The 20,471-nt window shown below is 37.4% G+C and overlaps 1 protein-coding gene and 1 non-coding gene across 12 annotated transcripts in view; both read right to left on the bottom strand.

Moving 5' to 3' along the window:
- Positions 1-20,471, bottom strand: part of LOC149026492 (Putative methyltransferase family protein) — a 39,332-nt gene that overhangs the window by 13,892 nt on the left and 4,969 nt on the right. The window lies entirely within an intron of this gene.
- Positions 5,509-5,615, bottom strand: LOC149026493 (small nucleolar RNA R71). The gene has a single exon (XR_016171913.1). It is a non-coding gene; the product is annotated as a small nucleolar RNA R71 (small nucleolar RNA).

Raw genomic sequence — 20,471 nt, 5'->3', positions numbered from 1 at the left:
GTGCTCCCATTTGTTGAGTAGATCTTCCACTCTATTCCACAACCACCAGGCCCACCACCAACCTTTCCATATGCAATTTGAGCCAGTTCCTTATTCGGAGGTTCACAACTTCCCACCGTAAGGAAATCTTAGGCATGTGGATAAGGCCACATACAAAGCTGTAGTTGTTGACTACGTCGACAACTATATGGGGCAAACATCATGGAACTTGTATTGTCATTTGTATGGGGTGCAGGCGGAAGAGGGAGACATTGAATAGAGTAGACTTGTAATTAGTAACATTCTCATTTCTTCTCATCTGTAGTATATACCTGGAAAGTTGGATGTTACATTTTCAATGGTTTTTTTGGTAAACTAGTAGTTCTATAGTGTTTATTATGCTTGAAATAGGTAGTATGCAAGAATCCAAATCATTTCTAGATATCATCAATGCTCAATAGACCACACATCTTAGGTATCTACTGCATAAGGCTAATAAGTAAATACCTGGGTTATTGGTAATTCATTCATTCTTATGTTAAAGAAAATCATATATCTAATTGTGAGTTTGAATTATGCAACCTACTATCTTAACCCCAAATATCAATACAATGACCGTTTGGGGTTAATCACGGAGCTGCTTAAGGCCGCAATGGTTGTGGTTGCGAAGTTGGAGTCAGAAATGACGCTCTAATCCTTCTATAACAATGAGGTGAGATAGTAGGGAATTAGGACGAAGGACTTTCTGAAAAATAGAATGAATCCTCATTTGTGTTTAAAGGACACAACAAGAGCTTTATTTATACTAATAACTTACCAAATACAGAACAGATCAAATCTTCCCAATGTGGGAATCTTACAAGAAAATATAAAAGATCCTAAAAGATCCCAGCAAATCTACCCTCAAGGAAACCCACAAAATGGGAAGTATACCCACTAACACCTAAATCTACTAACAAACCCCCAAGTCTAAGACCCATTTAATGTCTTATAACAGGACCTCCATTTAATTTTTGAAAGAATTTAGCTCTCATTACAAATGATTATAGATCAAGATTGATCCCCGATAATGGATCAAATTGCACCAATATAAATCCTTTTTATTCCAAGGTAAGGATTCAAGAATTACTTCGCCAACAGCAAGGAACTATTCGTACATTCTTGCATAGAAATCGAAATAAGGAGTGCCAATCTTTGATAATTTTGTCATCATCCAATTGTTCTCAAATGGGTCCCTTTAATGGTTTGAAATATCACAGTGTGACAAAAGAATCTATTAAAAGAGATCCCCTACTTTTAATTAGAAATTTGTTGGGTCCTTTGGGGATTGTCTCTAAAATTGTGAACTATTATTCATGTTATTACTATATAATAACTCATAATCAGATTTTGATAAATAAATATTTGTTATTTGACAATTTAAAACATACTTTCCAAGTATTTAAATACTATTTAATGGATGAAAATGGAAAATTTTATAATCCGATCCATGCATTAACAACATTTTGAATTCATTCAATTTGAATTGGCATTTATATATATATATGGAAAGTGAAGAAATCATCATATAATAAAGTCCAACCACAATGATCAAATTGATTATCTTCATGCATAAGCAAAATAGATTAATAGATAAAAAATTTCTTTGTTCACTAATCAACCAATTAAACTCATATTACTATAATCAGTTCAATTCCCCAACACAATTGGGGGCAAAGCCTATGAAAAGATCACTTAGGTTTAAGAAAAGTCGTTGGGATTTTTCCATGGTTATTTATTTATCTCTAAAATCCTATTTCTTAATTCTAATTCATTTTTTTGGGGATCTGACCAAAATAGGATAGGATTTGTTTAAAAAAAAATTATTTGTTAGAATATTTCTCTATCTACTTTTTTATATTATATATGTCTATATAGTCTAATAAATAGATAAAATATAAAAAGACCTAAATAGAATACTAACAGACAATTAATGTCTTATATCAGGACTAACATTTAATTTTCGAAAGAATTTAGCTATCATTACAAATGATTGTAGATCAAGATTTTTAGGGACAAATTCAGGTCCTTTGGAGTAGATGCTGCTGTGAAGGGACAACCTAACATTGATCTAGGTTAGATGTATAACTCCTATATAATTATTACATTTTACAAATTATTATTATCTATCAACTTAATTTTTTGTCATAATCCAACTGAGTGGTGGGTCCTTTATGGCTCGAGTGCTGCAAGCCTCAGGAAAGTGGGATCAAGGTCCTCTACCAAACTTGCTCTGCCTCTGGATGCAAAAGGAAATGGAGCACATTCAACTTCATCCATTCCAAGAGGCAAAACAGATTGGGAAGTCAACGCTTGAATGATCTAGTGTTCGTCCACTACACCTTAGATTGAAGATGTAGCATATAAAGAGCTAAGCGGTGAGTCATGGGAGTAGGAGACCATCAACATCTTCAACATCTTCCAAGTGGACTCAAATGACCCCCTCCTTGATGAAGGACAAGGGTGAACCGGTGTTGGACCAACCTAGAGGGAGGTCTGGCCCAAAGATTACTTGTCATGCAGGGATTGATGTCGATGCATTCATGGCTGATGAGGGTTGAATACATGCAGAAGAGGCAACTGGTATTCTGGATGAGGATTGGATGATGGCCCACACAATGATGCTTTTGTGCCCTCCACATACACGCAGGATCTGGATGAGACCCTGGCTTCCAGTCAAACTCAACATAGGGATAACAATGATAGTGGTGGTGATGAAGGGGCTGCAATGATGATGACGATAAGGATGATGATAGTGAATGATGATGATGATGATGGTCGTGGTGGTGGATGACTTTGAGAGCATATAGCAGTTCCACTACCGAAGACACAATTGAGCCCCGTCAGATTTACCAGGGAGTCACACTTTACCTGTGCCACCCAAGATGTGGACCATATTGGCATACCTCGTCATAGGGACAGGGGCTCCAAATCTAAGGGTTATGCAAGAAGGCCTCATAAATAGTTCCATCCACCGAGCTAGAGAGACTCTAACATGGCTAGTTTGGCAGGCTCGATGGGATCAATGAGCTTAAATGGCAGGAAGAGAATATGGTTTGCACCATATGGGGCTTATGGGCTTAAATACACGGATACGGATATCTAGGATATGGATGAGGCAATGTGGAGGATACGGTCAGTCACCTACTGGTTCGACTGCGTATAGTTGGGTATATGATGGGTCATCTGCTGATTCAAGCAATATGTCTGCATATAGAAACTGGGATGGAGTAGGTGGATCTTTTGTGGACTGCATCTTTGGATATCTATGGGGCCACCAGTTGTACCAGTATCAATACCAGTACTAGTATCAGTACCAGTTGCATACCCCCACACTAGAGGGATTCAGATTATGGATATCCCATGCCGAGCATTGGCTATAAGAGTCATTTCCCTTACGACAGTTTCTATAAGATGGGTTGGCTCTTTCATGCAGATGATAATACCTACAGAAGGGCAATGCGCAACATGGACCACTATAAGCATACTAGACATGGGTTGAGTATGTCCACTATTCATAGAGCTCCCAAGGTCCAGGGATGGAGCCACCATGGCACTGCAATCATTATTAGGTTATTCGTAGGTATAATCTGATTGTAATTTTTAATTCATTTAGATACTGTTATGTTATACATTTATACTATTTTAGTATAGTAGTACTTGCTATTGACGTCTCCACTTGTACTTGACTACTTGTATCAACAACAACAACAATAAGCCTTGTCCCAACTAAATGGGGTCGGCTACATGGATTCTTGCCCTCCAATCAGTTCTGTTTGAGGCCATGCTAGATACAAGGCCTAAGCTATACATATCATTTCTCACCACTTCTCCTAAGGTTATTTTAGGTTTACCCTCTAGCTCTTCTAGTTCCTTCAATAAGGATTATATCACTTCTCCGTACAGGAGCATTTATAGGTCTCCGTTGAACGTGGCCGTGCCACCTCAAACAACTTTCTCTAAGCTTATCACTTATGGGAGCAACTCCCAGACCAACTCTAATATGATCGTTTCTTATCTTATCCATCCTAGTTTTGCCACTCATCCATCTTAGCATCCTCATTTCTGCTACACTGAGTTTATCTATATGATTCTTTTGAACAGCCCAACACTCTGCACCGTACATCATAGCTGATCGAACAACGGTCCTATAAAATTTTCCTTTAAGCTTTAATGGAATATGCCGATCACATAAGACCCCGGACGCACCTCTCCACTTCATCCACCCTATTTTAATTCTTTGGGAAACCTCATCTTCTAAATCACCTCTTTTACTTATGATTGAACCTAGGTACCTAAAACAATCACTCTGAGGAATCTCTTTATCATCAAGTATCACCACCTCATCATCTGCCCGATCATGACTAAAGTTACAAACTAAATATTATGTCTTCGATCTACTAAGTTTAAAGCCTTTTGATTCCAAAGCTACTCTCCATGACTACTTGTATACTAAATTTTAATTATCATTTTGGTTGCATTTTAATGGAAATCTTAGTGTTCTCTTGCATTATGTCCATATTTACATTAGTTAAAATTTATGTTCCAGACTACTAGTTTTGCCCGTACACAGTGGGGCATGTGCCCATAAAAAATTTCGGAGTGACCCGGGTTCGAGTTATCTTACCAAGATATTATCTTATTTCCTAGAAGTTGTCAATATCTGATGGCTAGAAGTTGTCAATCTCATCTAGATGGCTAGAAGTTGTCAATCTCTGATTTCAAAGATATTACTATTAACTTGAGTAGAAACAAAAACGTATAGTAGTCCCCACTCTACTGCAGAATCCCCAGGATTCGATTGTAGGTGGCTCCGAAGACTATACGGATTCCCTTGCTGTCAAACCTATACAACGCTCAGCTATACAGCAACCTTACAGCTTTGGAATCATTGTTTCAATCTTTGTGGTGGGAAATTCACTACTTTCCTTTCAATTCTCCCATTTTCTTTTCTTTTATTCTTTAGTTACTTTATTTATTTTATTTTTTTTAAAAAAAAATCTAATTCTTTCATAAGAGTCATTAATTGCATTAGGTGGTTAGTGCATGTGTGTCTGGACTCGTGATTCTACAAATAGAATTGTCCGAGTGTTTAACTTGACCATGGAAGGTCTACCTCCACCACCTCCACCTAAGAGTCTTAGGGATAGATTTTATCCATCCCGATCTGCACAACCTTCCTGTATACGTTTACCTGAAGTGAGGGGTAATAATTTTGAGCTCAAATCTCATTATCTATCTATGTTACCCCAATTTCATGGGTTACCTGATCAAAATGCATATTTGTTCCTTAGGGAGTTTGAGGAGGTTTGTGTCCTTATGAAAATACAACAACTTACTAATGATGCCGTAAGACTACGGTTTATTACCTTTGCATTAAAGGACCAAGCCAAAAAGTGGTTTTATAGCTTACCTAGGGATAGCATTATCACATGGGAACAATTCACTGTCCTATTCTTGAAGAAATTCTTTCCTTTCTCTAAGACGAATAAAATAAGAAATGATATTCTTCAATTTCGTCAGAAACCCAATGAGTCATTTGCTAATGTAATGGAGAGGTTCCAAAGCCTTCTCCAAGAATGCCCTCACCATGATATAGAATTATGGCATTTATGTCAAATAATTTATGAGGGTATCGATTATCAAACAAAGCAACTATTGGAATCTATGTGCCCCACAGGATTTACATCATTCACGGATGATTTCGAAGCTTGGGAATTTCTTTTAGACCTAGCAGATAGAACTAGAGAATGGGAATCAACCAAAGAGTTTGAAAGGACTAGTAGGGGATATTTTGTTGATAGCCAAGTTCATAAGGAAGTACAAATAGATAATCTTTTGAAAAAGTTAGAGACTTTGGTAGTTAAAGCTGCACCACCACCACCTAGTCAAGCACATTTTATTGACAATTCTATTGCTATGTGTGCATGGTGTCAGTCTCCTACACATGTAATTGAGGAATGTCCTAGCTATTCTGGAGGCCAACATGAGAATGTCAGTGCGATGTTTCCAAACCCATAGAGTAACACGTACAATCCTGGGTGGAAGAATCATCCTAACTTTTCATGGTCTCAAGGGCAAAACCAAAATGGATTAAGCAATTATTCCACACAAAATCACTTTGGTGCCCCCTCAAAAGCAAAATGCCCAATTTTTTCATAATCCAAATGTTCAGTTCCCTCAAGCCCAAATTTCCAGAATGCCAATTTAGCTAGACCTATCAATCCACCTATTGTGCCTCATATGCCTCAAATTGCACAAAATCAATCATCACCTGGTTTCAACAGAGGTAACAATCCGAGTTTTCTCGTCTCTCTTCCTTAGAGAAGAATATGGAAGTACTTTCCAGCACCTTCATAACTTCTATGCATAATATGGAAAAACAAATTTTCACTCTTGTAAGTGCTTTGTCTGAGCGAGAAAAAGGAAAAATGCCTAGCCATCCTGAGTTAAATCCTAGGATTCAGATTCAACAAAGACCACCAAATCAAGTCAACCAAGTTGAATCCTCCCATTCTTCTTTAGCTTCAATTAATTCTATGCCTGCATTGAGAAGTGGGAAAGGGTATTTAACAGGTGAGTCACATATTAATGAAAAGAGCGAGATTAATAACCACTGTGATGAGGAGTGGAGATAGAATGGGATTGATCCATCTCCATCTCCATTTCTACTCAAGTTAAAAGTAATATCTTTAAAATCAGAGATTGACAACTTCTAGCCATCTAGATGAGATTGACAACTTCTACCCATCAGAGATTGACAACTTCTAGGAAATAAGATAATATCTTGGTAAAATGAAATTGAACCATCTCCATCTCCATTTCGGAGTGACCCGGGCCGTTAAGATTTTGGGTACCTTTTAAGATTCTAAGTGGAGTGACCCATTAGTTTTTGTCGTTGTAGTATAGTGGTAAGTATTACCACTGTCACGCGGGTGACCCGGGTTCGATCCCGGCAACGGCACCAAAAACTTGTTTGTGAAATTTAAAAAAAACCGCAAGCGCACGGTATCATGTAGCTAACGGGTCGATCTCAAGGAGATGTACCACTTAGAATTCAATTTCTTAATAGTAATACGAGAGTGGAATGATTCAATTTTTGTTAACTATTAACTAAACTAAACGATCCTAATCTATACGTCTAATGCAATCGAATTGAAACGAAAAATAAATTAAACAAAATCAATGCATAAATAAAAGATAGGGAAAAAAATGTGAACAATAAAAATAAAAAGGAAAAAAAAAAGTAAAATCAGTTAGTATGTTAAAGCAGTCAGTAAAATTTAGTTCATAGCTAAAATGCAGATGCAACACCACCCGTCACCGAAGCAGAGGCACGCCTGTAGGCTTGCTCCGGTTATATGGTCCAAGATGATGAATGAATAGGCAGAAAGTAAATAACAGAAAGTAAATAACAAAGCAATAAAAGGAAAATGAAGCCTTAACCAAAGAGAGGCACGACTGTAGGTATCTCTGATCAAGGATCCAGGGGAAGGGAGAACAATAAATAATGCTGAAAGTAAATCTTAAATTAAGAATATGGAGGGGTAGATAGAAGCGGGATTGGAGGGAGGAGAGAAGATTAATAAAGAAATTTACTTACTTGTGAATTGAACAACCGATTCGAATCTCAACCAACCCTAACAACCAGATCTAGATCTAGAATGATCTAAATCTGCAATTGCTAGACCCAGAGAAAAACAAATCTAAAACTAAACTTGAAACTTGAACTTGAATTGCATTACATAAAAAAAAGTAAACCTAAACATTAAATCTAGAAATTTAAATCTCACAAATGCAAGCAAAGAAAACTAAAGAAAGCCTAAATAAACTAAAGAGAGAAGAAAGAATGCTTCTACTAAGCTCTAGAACACCTTCTCCTTTGATGGAGTATGCTCTCCTTTTATAGAGTTTACATGAGATATGAAGCACGGCTGAATTTGAATAAAACTCAGGGTTTCTATCTAACTCAGCCAATTAGGGTTTTGAGGTACTAATCGCGCCGACTTAGAGAGATCAGATGCATAATTCCACCGTTGGATTTGAGGTTTAAGTAGTCGTGAAGCTCTCCTCCAAAAATAAGCACGATTGGACATCGGATGACCGTTTGATGAAGGGTTTGATTGAAACTGGACAGAGGCATTCAAAAACTGGATTTTTCCTCTTTTTCTTCTGAATATAATTATTTTTCCTCTTTTTCTTTCTTTAATTAAATCCAATATAGGAGATAAGATATTGAGGTATGCAAGAACTCTTTTCCATTTGGCCTCTCTCAATAATATCTCTGTAGATTTGATTTAAAATCTCAGTCGTAGATCAAATTTGCCTTCTTTATCTCTTCAATATTTTAGAGTTGGCCCACAATCACACATCTCTAGCCCATCATGCTCCAGATCAGGCCCATTTTCGCATTTGAGAATTTTAATGGACTTCTTGACGTGTAAAATAGCATGATTCAAGCCCAAAACTCCAAATATTTGCCTAAATCTTGAAAAGTCCTAAAATCTGCAAAAACAACATAAAACCCAAGGTAACTCCACTCCAAGTGTATAAAATGCATGCTTTATGCCCTAAGATTTCACACATAAATGTGCTCATCAGATTCCCCCACACTTAGACTAAGCTTGTCCTCAAGCAAAAATTAAAGAAAAATAAAAATGCAAGTAAGAAACTAGTGCAACAAAATAAATCCTAACTCACTTTCGTAAAGCATGCATTTTATACACTTAGAGTGGAGTTACCTTGGGTTGTATGTTGTTTTTGCAGATTTTAGGATTTTTCAAGATTTAGGCAAATATTTGGAGTTTTGGGATTGAATCATGCTATTTTACACGTGAAGAAGTCCATTCAAATTCTCAAATGCAAAAATGGCATGATCTGGAGCATGATGGGATAGAGATGTGTGATTATGGGCCAACTCCGAAATATTGAAAAGATAAAGAAGGCAAATTTGATCTACGGCTGAGATTTTAAATCAAATCTACAGAGATATTATTGATAGTCCAAATGGAAAAGAGTCCTTGCATACCTCAATATCTTATTTCCTATCTTGGATTTAATTAAAGAAAGAAAAAGACGAAAAAGAATTATATTCAAAAAGAAAAAGAGGAAAAATCCCGTTTTTGAATGCCTCTGTCTAGTTTCGATCAAACCCTTCATTGAACGGTCATCCGATGTCCGATCGTGCTGATTTTTGGAGGAGAGCTTCACGACTACTTAAACCTCAAATCCAACGGTGGAATTATGCATCTGATCTCTCTATGTCGGCGCGATTACTACGTCAAAACCCTAATTGGCTGAGTTAGATAAAAACCCTAAGTTTTATTCAAATTCAATCGTCCTTCATATCTCATGTAAACTCTATAAAAGGAGAGCATACTCCATCAAAGGAGAACGTGTTCTAGAGCTTAGTAGAAGCATTCTTTCTTCTCTCTTTAGTTTATTTAGGCTTTCTTTAGTTTTCTTTGCTTGCATTTGTGAGATTTAAATTTCTAGATTCAATGTTTAGGTTTAATTTTTATGTAATGCAATTCAAGTTCAAGTTTCAAGTTTTTAGATTCGTTTTTCTCTGGGTCTAGCAATTGCAGATTTAGATCATTCTAGATCTAGATCTGGTTGTTAGGGTTGGTTGAGATTCGAATCATTTGTTCAATTCGCAAGTAAGTAACCTTCTTTATTAATCTTCTCTCCTCCCTCCATTCCCGCTTCTATCTACCCCTCCATATTCTTAATTTAGGATTTACTTTCAGCAATATTTATTGTTCTCCTTTCCCCTGGATCCTTGATCAAAGATGCCTACAGTCGTGCCTCTCTTTGGTTAAGGCTTCATTTTCCTTTTATTGCTTTGTTTATTGCTTTGTTATTTACTTTCTGTTATTTACTTTCTGCCTATTCATTCATCATCTCGGACCACATAACCGGAGCAAGCCTACGAGTGTAGCTCTTCGCTTCGGTGACGGGTGGTGTTGCATCCGCATTTTAGCTATGAACTAAATTTTACTGACTGCTTTAACATACTAACTGGTTTTACTTTTTTTTCCTTTTTATTTTTATTGTTCACATTTTTTTTCCTGTTTTTTATTTATGCATTGATTGTGTTTAATTTATTTGTCGTTTCAATTCGATTGCATTAGACGTATAGATTAGGATCGTTTAGTTTAGTTAACTAGTTAACAAAAATTGAATCATTCCACTCTCGCATTACTATTAAGAAGTTGAATTATAAGTGGCATATCTCCTTGAGATCGACCCATTAGCTACACAATACCGTGCGCTTGCGGTTACTTTTAAATTTCACAAACAAGTTTTTGGCGCCGTTGCCGGGGAGGTATTAGTCCACTTTGTTTTTCTCATTCTTAAGTAAATCGAAGTGATTTAAAAAAACAAAAAACAAAAAACAAAACAAAACAAAACAAAACAAAAAACAAAAAAAAAAAAAACAAAATTTCAAAGATATTACTCTTAACTTGAGTAGAAACAAAAACGTATAGTAGTCCCCACTCTACTGTAGAATCCCCAAGATTCGATTGTAGGTGGCTCCGAAGACTATACGGATTCCCTTGCTGTCAAACCTATACAGCGCTCAGCTATACGGCAACCTTACAGCTTTGGAATCATTGTTTCAATCTTTGTGGTGGGAAATTCACTACTTTCCCTTCATTTTTTTTTTCCTTTTCTTTTATTCTTTAGTTACTTTATTTATTTTATTTTTATTTTAAAAAATCTCATTCTTTCATAAGAGCCATTAATTGCATTAGGTGGTTAGTGCATGTGTGTCTGGACTCGTGATTCTACAAATAGAATTGTCCGAGTGTCTAACTTGACCATGGAAGGTCTACCTCCACCACCTCCGCCTAAGAGTCTTAGGGATAGATTTTATCCAACTCAATCTGCACAACCCTCCTGTATACTTTTACCTGAAGTGAGGGGTAATAATTTTGAACTTAAATCCCATTATCTATCTATGTTACCCCAATTTCATGGGTTACCTGATCAAGATGCATATTTGTTCCTTAGGGAGTTTGAGGAGGTTTGTGTCCTTATGAAAGTACAACAACTTACTGATGATACCGTAAGACTACGGTTTATTACCTTTGCATTAAAGGACCAAGCCAAAAAGTGGTTTTATAGCTTACTTAGGGATAGCATTATCACATGGGAACAATTCACTGTCCTATTCTTGAAGAAATTCTTTCCTTTCTCTAAAACGAATAAAATAAGAAATGATATTCTTCAATTTCGTCAAAAACCCAACGAGTCATTTGCTAAGGTAATGGAGAGGTTCCAAAGCCTTCTCCAAGAATGCCCTCACCATGGTATAGAATTATGGCATTTATGTCCAATAATTTATGAGGGTATCGATTATCAAACAAAGCAACTCTTGGAATCTATGTGTCCCACAGGATTTACATCATTCACTGATGATTCCGAAGCTTGGGAATTTCTTTTAGATCTAGCAGATAGAACTAAAGAATGGGAGTCAACCCAAGAGTCTGAAAGGACTAGTAGGAGATATTTTGTTGATAGCCAAGTTCATAAGAAAGTACAAATAGATAATCTTTTAAAAAAGTTAGAGACTTTGGTAGTTAAGGCTGCACCACCATCACCAAGTCAAGCACATTTTATTGACAATTCTATTGCTATGTGTGCATGGTGTCAATCTCCTACACATGTAATTGAGGAATGTCCTAGCTATTCTGGAGGCCAACATGAGAAATGTCAGTGCGATGTTTCCAAACCCATATAGTAACACGTACAATCCTGGGTGGAAGAATCATCCTAACTTTTCATGGTCTCAAGGGCAAAACCAAAATGGATTAAGCAATTATTCCACACAAAATCACTTTGGTGCCCCTCAAAAGCAAAATGCCCAATTTTCTTATAATCCAAATGTCCAGTTCCCTCAAGCCCCAAATTTCCAGAATGCCAATTTAGCTAGGCCTGTCAATCCACCAATTGTGCCTCATATGCCTCACATTGCACAAAATCAATCATCACTCGGTTTCAACAAAGGTAATAATCCAGAGTTTTCTCGTCTCTCTTCCTTAAAGAAGAATATGGAAGTACTTTCCAGCACCTTCATGACTTCTATGCATAATATGGACAAACAAATTTCCACTCTTGCAAGTGCTTTGTCTGAGTGAGAAAAAGGAAAAATGCCTAGCCAACCTGAGTTAAATCCTAGGATTCAGATTCAACAAAGACCACCAAATCAAGTCAACCAAGTTGAATCCTCCCATTCTTCTTTAGCTTCAATTAATTCTGTGTCTGCATTGAGAAGTGGGAAAGGGAATTTAACAGGTGAGTCACATATCAATGAAAAGAGCGAGATTAGTGACCACTGTGATGAGGAGACTGTTCAAGTATCTCCTAATAAAAGTTTGTCTGAGGAACCCATAGAAGTTGAGGATGAGCCAGTTGCTTTAGCAGTAACTAAGTTTGGTGAACCACAATCAGAAACTATGAGAAAAGAGCAAATTTCAAATGAGAGTCCTTATGTTCCTAAGGCCCCTTATCCCAGTTGTCTAGTTAATAAGAAGAAGACTGCAACTATGGAGAAAATTTTTGATGTCCTCAAAAAGATAGAAGTGAATATCCCTCTTTTGGATGCCATATCCCAGCTCCCCGCCTATGCAAAAGTGTTGAAAGATTTATGCACTCATAAAAGAATCACTAGCATTCCCAAAAAGGCGTTCTTGGCAGGTAACATTAGTTTCATAATTACTCAACCTGTAGCAACCAAGTATAAGGATCCAGGGAGCCCCACCATAGCTTGTGTCATAGGCAATACACACATTGAACATGCTTTACTTGATCTTGGTGCAAGTGAGAATCTTCTGCCTTACCATGTTTATAAGCAACTAGGATTGGGAGAATTGAAAGCAACTAGAACTACTCTTCAGTTGGCAGATAGGTCAGTTAAGATTCCTAAAGGGATGGTTGAAGATGTTTTATTGAAAGTGGGAGAATTTATTTTTCCAGTTGATTTCATTGTGCTAGATACTAAACCTTTTTCAATCAAGGATGAAATCCCAATAATTTTAGGAAGACCATTTTTGGCTACTAGTAATGCATTAATCAATTGTCGAAATGGTCTTTTACGGTTGTCTTTTGGAAATTGAACTGTGGAGTTTAATATATTTAGGATAGGGAAACAACCACAAATAGAAGAAGAGATCAATATGCTTGAGGAATCTTTTGATTTTCCTAATGATGTGATTACCAACTTTGAGATTGATTTTGATTATGAATTTCAAGAATGTATGGATATGTTGGATGATGATAGTGAAACTTTCTTTCCTGAAGCCTTAAATTTTCACACACCTTTGGAGCCTATTAAATCTCTATCCATCTCCATCACCATTCCCAAGCCCTCAATAATTGAACCCCCCCCCCCAAGCTAGAATTGAAAGAGTTGCCTTCTAATTTGAAGTATGCTTTATTGGAACAAGATAATACTCTTCCTGTCCTTGTTGTCTCTGATTTAACTTCCGACAAAGCAAAAGAGTTGATCACACTGTTGAATGATAATAGAGAAGCATTGGGTTGGTTTGTCACTCATATCAAAGGTCTAAGCTCTTCCATTGAACAACATCATATTCATCTTATGAAAGATGCAAAACCTTCTAGAGAACCTCAACGTATGATGAGAATTTTCTTTAACATTGTGAATGTTTTTCTTGAGATCTTTAGAGATGACTTTTTGATTCACGGTTTTTCTTATTTGGAGTGCCTTCCCCATCATACATTGATATTGAAGATAAGACTAAAGCTTCCCATGATAAGCACATCTTGACTGCAAGGTATACCCCTCATTTGTCTTCTTTGTTTAGCATACATGCATTGAGGACATTGCATTACTTAAGTGTGGGGGGGTATAGCTGCGTTGTAGATTTCAACTTTGACTTTTGGTTATTATACATATTCTTTCAATTGCTATGATGTGTGCAATGAGAGTGATTTTGGTACCCATCATGAACACATAAAAACCCTGTTGAGAGGAAGGTAACTTGTATATATGTTGAGATGAGACTTTCCTTAGAAAAATAAAAGGCCCTTAACTTAAGGCGTTGAACCATCTATGAGTTTTGTGGGTCCTTGTTTCTTTGGCTAGAGTTGAGATCAATTTTGTGTATGGCATGACAAAAAAAAAAAAAAAAAAAAAAGAGTAAAAGTAAAAGTTGAATTCCTTGGAACTAGACAGGGCACTCCGACTCAGAATCGAGGCGACTTGATCGAAACTCTTAGGAAGGAGATTATTGAAAAGAATCTCGCATCTTGCATGTGGGCATATGCAAAGCAAAGCTACAAAGTAACTTGGGTTTTGGTGTCCGCTCCACCATGTCATTCAAGCCAACCGTAGTGGAGTAATGTAGAGTTCACTACTCAAAAGAAGAAAAAAAAAGAGAAATAAATACAAGTGTCATCAATGCCTTTGGTAAAATTGTTTGGTTAAAAATACTTCAAAACCTTAGTCCTTGGTCCCCTTACTTTATGAGTGGTTTTGCTTAAAGGAGAGGTGTACTTGAAAGATATAAGGTGAGTCCTTGATTGAGATATATGCTAAGTCTCAAGAATCAATATGGGGTAATAAAGTTCAAGTGTGGGGGATCTTAAATCAATGGTGAGAAAAATTGTCATAGCTATTGATCCTGTATGAGTACTTACCAATTGTTAGAGTTGGAATTTGCAATGTTATATTTTGAGCTGAATTGGAATTTTGGATGTATATTCACTGCAAACATCCACGAGACAAAACTCGTCCTCTAGGGGTAACCTAGTGGTTTAAAGGCTTGTTGCACATGCTAAGTGTAACCGTGATTCCTACGAAAGTGAGTTAGGATTTATTTTGTTGCACTAGTCTCTTACCGCATTTGTATTTTTCTTTAATTTTTGCTTGAGGACAAGCTTAGTCTAAGTGTGGGGGAATCTGATGAGCACATTTATGTGTGAAATCTTAGGGCATAAAGCATGCATTTTATACACTTAGAGTGGAGTTACCTTGGGTTTTATGTTGTTTTTGCAGATTTTAGGGCTTTTCAAGATTTAAGCAAATATTTGGAGTTTTGGGCTTGAATCATGCTATTTTACACGTCAAGAAGTCCATTCAAATTCTCAAATGCGAAAATGGGCCTGATCTGGAGCATGATGGGCTAGAGATGTGTGATTATGGGCCAACTCCGAAATATTGAAGAGATAAAGAAGGCAAATTTGATCTACGGCTGAGATTCTAAATCAAATCTACAGAGATATTATTGAGAGAGTCCAAATGGAAAAGAGTCCTTGCATACCTCAATATCTTATTTCCTATCTTGGATTTAATTAAAGAAAGAAAAGGAGGAAAAAGAATTATATTCAGAAAGAAAAAGAGGAAAAATCCCGTTTTTGAACGCCTCTGTCCAGTTTTGATCAAACCCTTCATCGAACGGTCATCCGATGTCCGATCGTGCTGATTTTTGGAGGAGAGCTTCACGACTACTTAAACCTCAAATCCAACGGTGGAATTATGCATCGGATCTCTCTAAGTTGACACGATTAGTACGTCAAAACCCTAATTGGCTGAGTTAGATAAAAACCCTAAGTTTTATTCAAATTCAGTCGTCCTTCATATCTCATGTAAACTCTATAAAAGGAGAGCATACTCCATCAAAGGAGAACGTGTTCTAGAGCTTAGTAGAAGCATTCTTTCTTCTCTCTTCAGTTTATTTAGGCTTTCTCTAGTTTTCTTTGCTTGCATTTGTGAGATTTAAATTTCTAGATTCAATGTTTAGGTTTAATTTTTATGTAATGCAATTCAAGTTCAAGTTTCAAGTTTTTAGATTTATTTTTCTCTGAGTCTAACAATTGCAGATTTAGATCATTCTAGATCTAGATCTGGTTGTTAGGGTTGGTTGAGATTCGAATCATTTGTTCAATTCGCAAGTAAGTAACCTTCTTTATTAATCTTCTCACCTCCCTCCATTCCCACTTCTATCTACCCCTCCATATTCTTAATTTAGGATTTACTTTCAGCATTATTTATTGTCCCCCCCCTGGATCCTTGATCAAAGATGCCTCGATCGTGCCTCTCTTTGGTTAAGGCTTCATTTTCCTTTTATTGCTTTGTTTATTGCTTTGTTATTTACTTTCCGTTATTTACTTTCCGCCTATTCATTCATCATCTCGGACCACATAACCGGAGCAAGCCTACAGGCGTGCCTCTGCTTTCGGTGACGGGTGGTGTTGCATCTACATTTTAGCTATGAACTAAATTTTACTGACTGCTTTAACATACTAACTGGTTTTACTTTTTTTTCATTTTTATTTTTATTGTTCGCATTTTTTTTCCTGTCTTTTATTTATGCATTGATTGTGTTTAATTTATTTTTCGTTTCAATTCGATTGCATTAGACGTATAGATTAGGATCGTTTAGTTTAGTTAACTAGTTAACAAAAATTGAATCATTCCACTCTCGCATTACTATTAAGAAGTTGAATTATAAGTGGCATATCTCCTTGAGATCGACCCGTTAGCTACACGATACCGTGCGCTTGCGGTTACTTTTAAATTTCACAAACAGTGCCCATCAAAAATTTCGGGTTAGGTTTTAGGCAAAAATAACACTTCCGCTGTGTTTATTGGCCTTAAATTAGGCTGAACACCAAACCAAGCCAAAATGACCCCAAAAACCCACTCAACATTCAAAATTTTGCCGACATCCTGAATTTTCGCACCTTCATAGTGGGACCCATTATTGACAATGGTTGCAGCACCAATGTTATTTATGAAGCAATTGTGCAAAGGACTAAACTACTAGTAGAAGGACATCCAACCCCATATTCAATTGGGCTCCTCAACATATAGTTGTAGAAGCAAGGTTTAGGTGTTTGCTCCCCATTAGTTTGCATTCTTATGTTGACTAAGTCTGGTGTGATATAGTTCCTATGGGTGTAACTGATGTAATACTGGGTAGACCTTGGTTATTTAATATTGATGTAACAATCCATGGGCTAGGATAACACCTGTAAGTTTAGACACAAAGGAAAAAACATTGTATTCTTCCCCTTGAACATGCAAGAGGAAGATAGGAAGAGGGTAAAGAAGAGTCCAGTCCCAAAAGAGTCGATTTCCCAATCCCAACCCATAGTGATTCTCGTCAAGAAGTTTGAGGACCCCCAAGAAGAGTCTGGTGTAATTCTGGCACTAGTTACCAAATCAAAGACTCCTCAACAAAAGGAAGAGCCCCCACCGCAGATCTAGGAGCTCCTCATTAAATTCTCAAACATCGTGCCAAAAGATCTTCCTAGTGGACTACCCCATTGAGAGAGATTCAGCATGCCATATATCTGGTGCCTAGAGCTTCCCTTCCCAACACTACAGGCTGAGCCCATCAAGACACAGAGTTACAGAGACAAGCAGAAGAGTTTCTCAAGAAGAGAAATATCACAGAGAGCCTGAGTCCTTGTGCAGTACCAACATTGTTAACTCCAAAGAAAGATTGTTCGTAGAGAATGCGTGTGGACAGCAAGGGCATTGACAAGATTACAATTAAGTACAGATTTCCCATGACAAAATTGGATGACATGCTAGATATGTTGACTAGAGCATCCATTTCTCAAAATTAGATCTCAAAAGTGGGTATCATGAGATTCGGATCAGGATAGGGGATGAGTGGAAGACAGCTTTTAAAACAAGAGGAGAAATGTTTGAATGGAAGATTATGCCTTTTGGGCTCGCCAATGCCCCAGTACCTTCATGCAAGTGATGACCTACGTACTCAAACCTTTTCTTGGAAAGTTTTGTTTATTTTGATGATATTTTGGTGTATGGTTACGAGCCAAAAGAGCAATAATGCAATTAAGATTAGCCTTAGAGATCCTAAGGAAAGAGCAACTATACCTAAACTTGAAGAAGCATACTTTTATCGTGCCTAAGGTAATCTTCCTTGGATTCATAATATCCGCTAAGGGAGTTGAAGCAGATCCAGAGAAGTTCGATGCATAGAAGAATGGTCCCTTCCCAAGAGCATCACAAAGGTTCAAAGTGTCAATGCCCTTGCACCTTTCTATCAAAGGTTCATCAAAGATTTCAGTACCATTATGACTCCCTCACAAATTGTACAAAAACCTCCCAAGGAAAGTTAGAATGGACTCCAGCAGCCACTAGAGCCTTCAACAGCATCAAGAAGAAGATGACTAGGGCCCCAGTTCTGAAGCTACCAGATTCCAGCCTGGTGTTTGAAGTTGCCAGTTGCCACTAATGCCTTTTACATCAAAATTGGAGGAGTCCACCACGGTCACCCTATAACCTTACACAATGAGAAGCTAAACAAAGACAAGCCTAGGGACTCCACCTATGATGTAGAGCTATATGCAGTAGTACAAATCCTAAAGCATTGGCAGCACTATTTAGTAGGAAGCAAATTTGTGATCTACTCAGATCATAAAGCCCTCAAGCATCTCCACACACATAAGGCCATCAGCAATAAGCCTGCAAAGTGGGTAGGTTATCTACAGGGATTCACCTTTACCCTACAACATAAAGCAAGGAAGGAAAATAAGATTGCAAATGCCCCCAATAGGAAGGTATTGACAATGAAAATGATGGTTCTGAAGCCTCTAGAATTAAACAAATCATACAAGAATATCCAGGAGAGTTTCCGGCACCATCTATGCAGAGATTCGCGAGGAGGGCAACACCCCCACTACTCGATACATGAAGGCTTTCTGTTTCACCGGATCCAAAGCTGCATCCCAAACAGTTCCCTTCGACGGCATCTTATTAGAGAATTACATGGAGGTGGACTCATGGTAGAAGATCTCGCTCTCAAGTGAGATTTCGCCACCTTGAAAAACCAAGATCTCGACCATCTCAGCGAGATCTTGGTTAAGATATGCGATTTTTTGGCATTAAGTTGGTGGCCTATCTCAGTAGGTTTTAGGGTCTCAATTAGGCTGAAACTTGGTATTTAGCCTATTTAAGGCCTTCGAACACATTGGTGGCCTTGGATTTGTCAAAAAACAACCTTAAGTATGATTTTTAAGTTTACCTATAGTGTGAAACCAAAATGTTGTAGGATTAGGGAATGCAAGGCTATACGTGTAATATAGAAACCTTAAGGCATATAAATGAAAACAAAGTGTATTAAATGCATCAAATAACCTAAATGTCATCAAAATTCCATCCATGAGTATCACAATCTCGATTTTCAAGAATAAAATAATAAAATTAAACAATCATTAAAAATTCTATATAAGTCATTAAATCATAAGTTCATAAGACAAGCAGAGAATGATTGATCTTCCTTCGATGTTCTAGATGTGCTAGGAGTAGTTGCAAGTGAAAATCCAGCCGAAGTTCGTAAAAAAATTGACAAAAATTAAAAGTTACGGCGAGATATGGCAAGATCCAAGGTGAGGTATAGCGAGATATGGCAAGATCTCGAACAAGATATCCCAACTCTCTGCTCTCAATCTCCATCTTGTCCTCGCTTCTTTGAAAAAGCGAGATATCTCGCGAGATCTCCAATCATGGGTGGACTTGGTGGACAACTTCGTAATTGCAAAGGCTGCTGCCCAAGTGATAGATAGGTACTATTGGCCCTATATGCATAGAGATGTAGCCATAGTCATCAGAAGGTGTCGAATATGCAACGTCACCAAGGTAAATTTGCAGAATACAAGTCTCTACTCCCCCTTACCCATACCTCATCAAACCTGAAAAAATCTCAATATGGACTTTTTCCTAGGGTTACCCATCGCCCAAGGAAAGTTCGTTTCTATGTTTGTGGTGGTAGATCGATGCACTAAGATGGACCACTTCACCCCGTGCTAGCGGACTTGTGATGCAGACAGATAACCAAAATTTTCTTTACGGAGATAGTCTAGATCCATGGGTTACCCAATACTATTACATCTGATACAACAACAACAACAACAACAAGCCTTTTCCACTACATGGATTCTTGCCCTCCAATTAGTTCTGTTTGAGGCCATACTAGATACGAGGCCTAAGCTATGCATATCCTTACATTTGATAGGAATGGAAAATTCATGAGTCACCTCTAGAAGAACATATGGCTGATGATCAGCACAAAGTTATTAGTCTCAACAACTTTCCAACCCCAGACAGATTGGTCAGACGAAAGTGGTAACAAAACTCTTGGGAATCTGTTGCGAAGTCTTGTTAGAGAATGTGAGAAGACGTGACCCACAGTCTTAGACATTGCAAAATTCATCAACAACTATTCCGCCAATCATACTACATGAAGGACACCTTTTGAAGCCCTACTAGGTATCCAACCTTAAGAGGCCTATTGATCTAACACCCATACTGGCTGAAACCAGGATAAGTATAGAAACAGATGAGTTCCTACAGCACATCACTGAAGTACATGCACACTTCACGAGAAAAATAGCCCTTAATACAGAGATATACAAGACCCAAGCAGACCAACATAGAAGGGCTGTGGAAT

The sequence above is a fragment of the Hakea prostrata genome, chromosome 2, assembly GCF_041222555.1.
Source record: "Hakea prostrata isolate BN-2017 chromosome 2, UWA_Hpros_2, whole genome shotgun sequence".
Classification (NCBI taxonomy): Eukaryota; Viridiplantae; Streptophyta; class Magnoliopsida; order Proteales; family Proteaceae; genus Hakea; species Hakea prostrata.
This window is presented reverse-complemented; position numbering and strand designations above follow the sequence as displayed.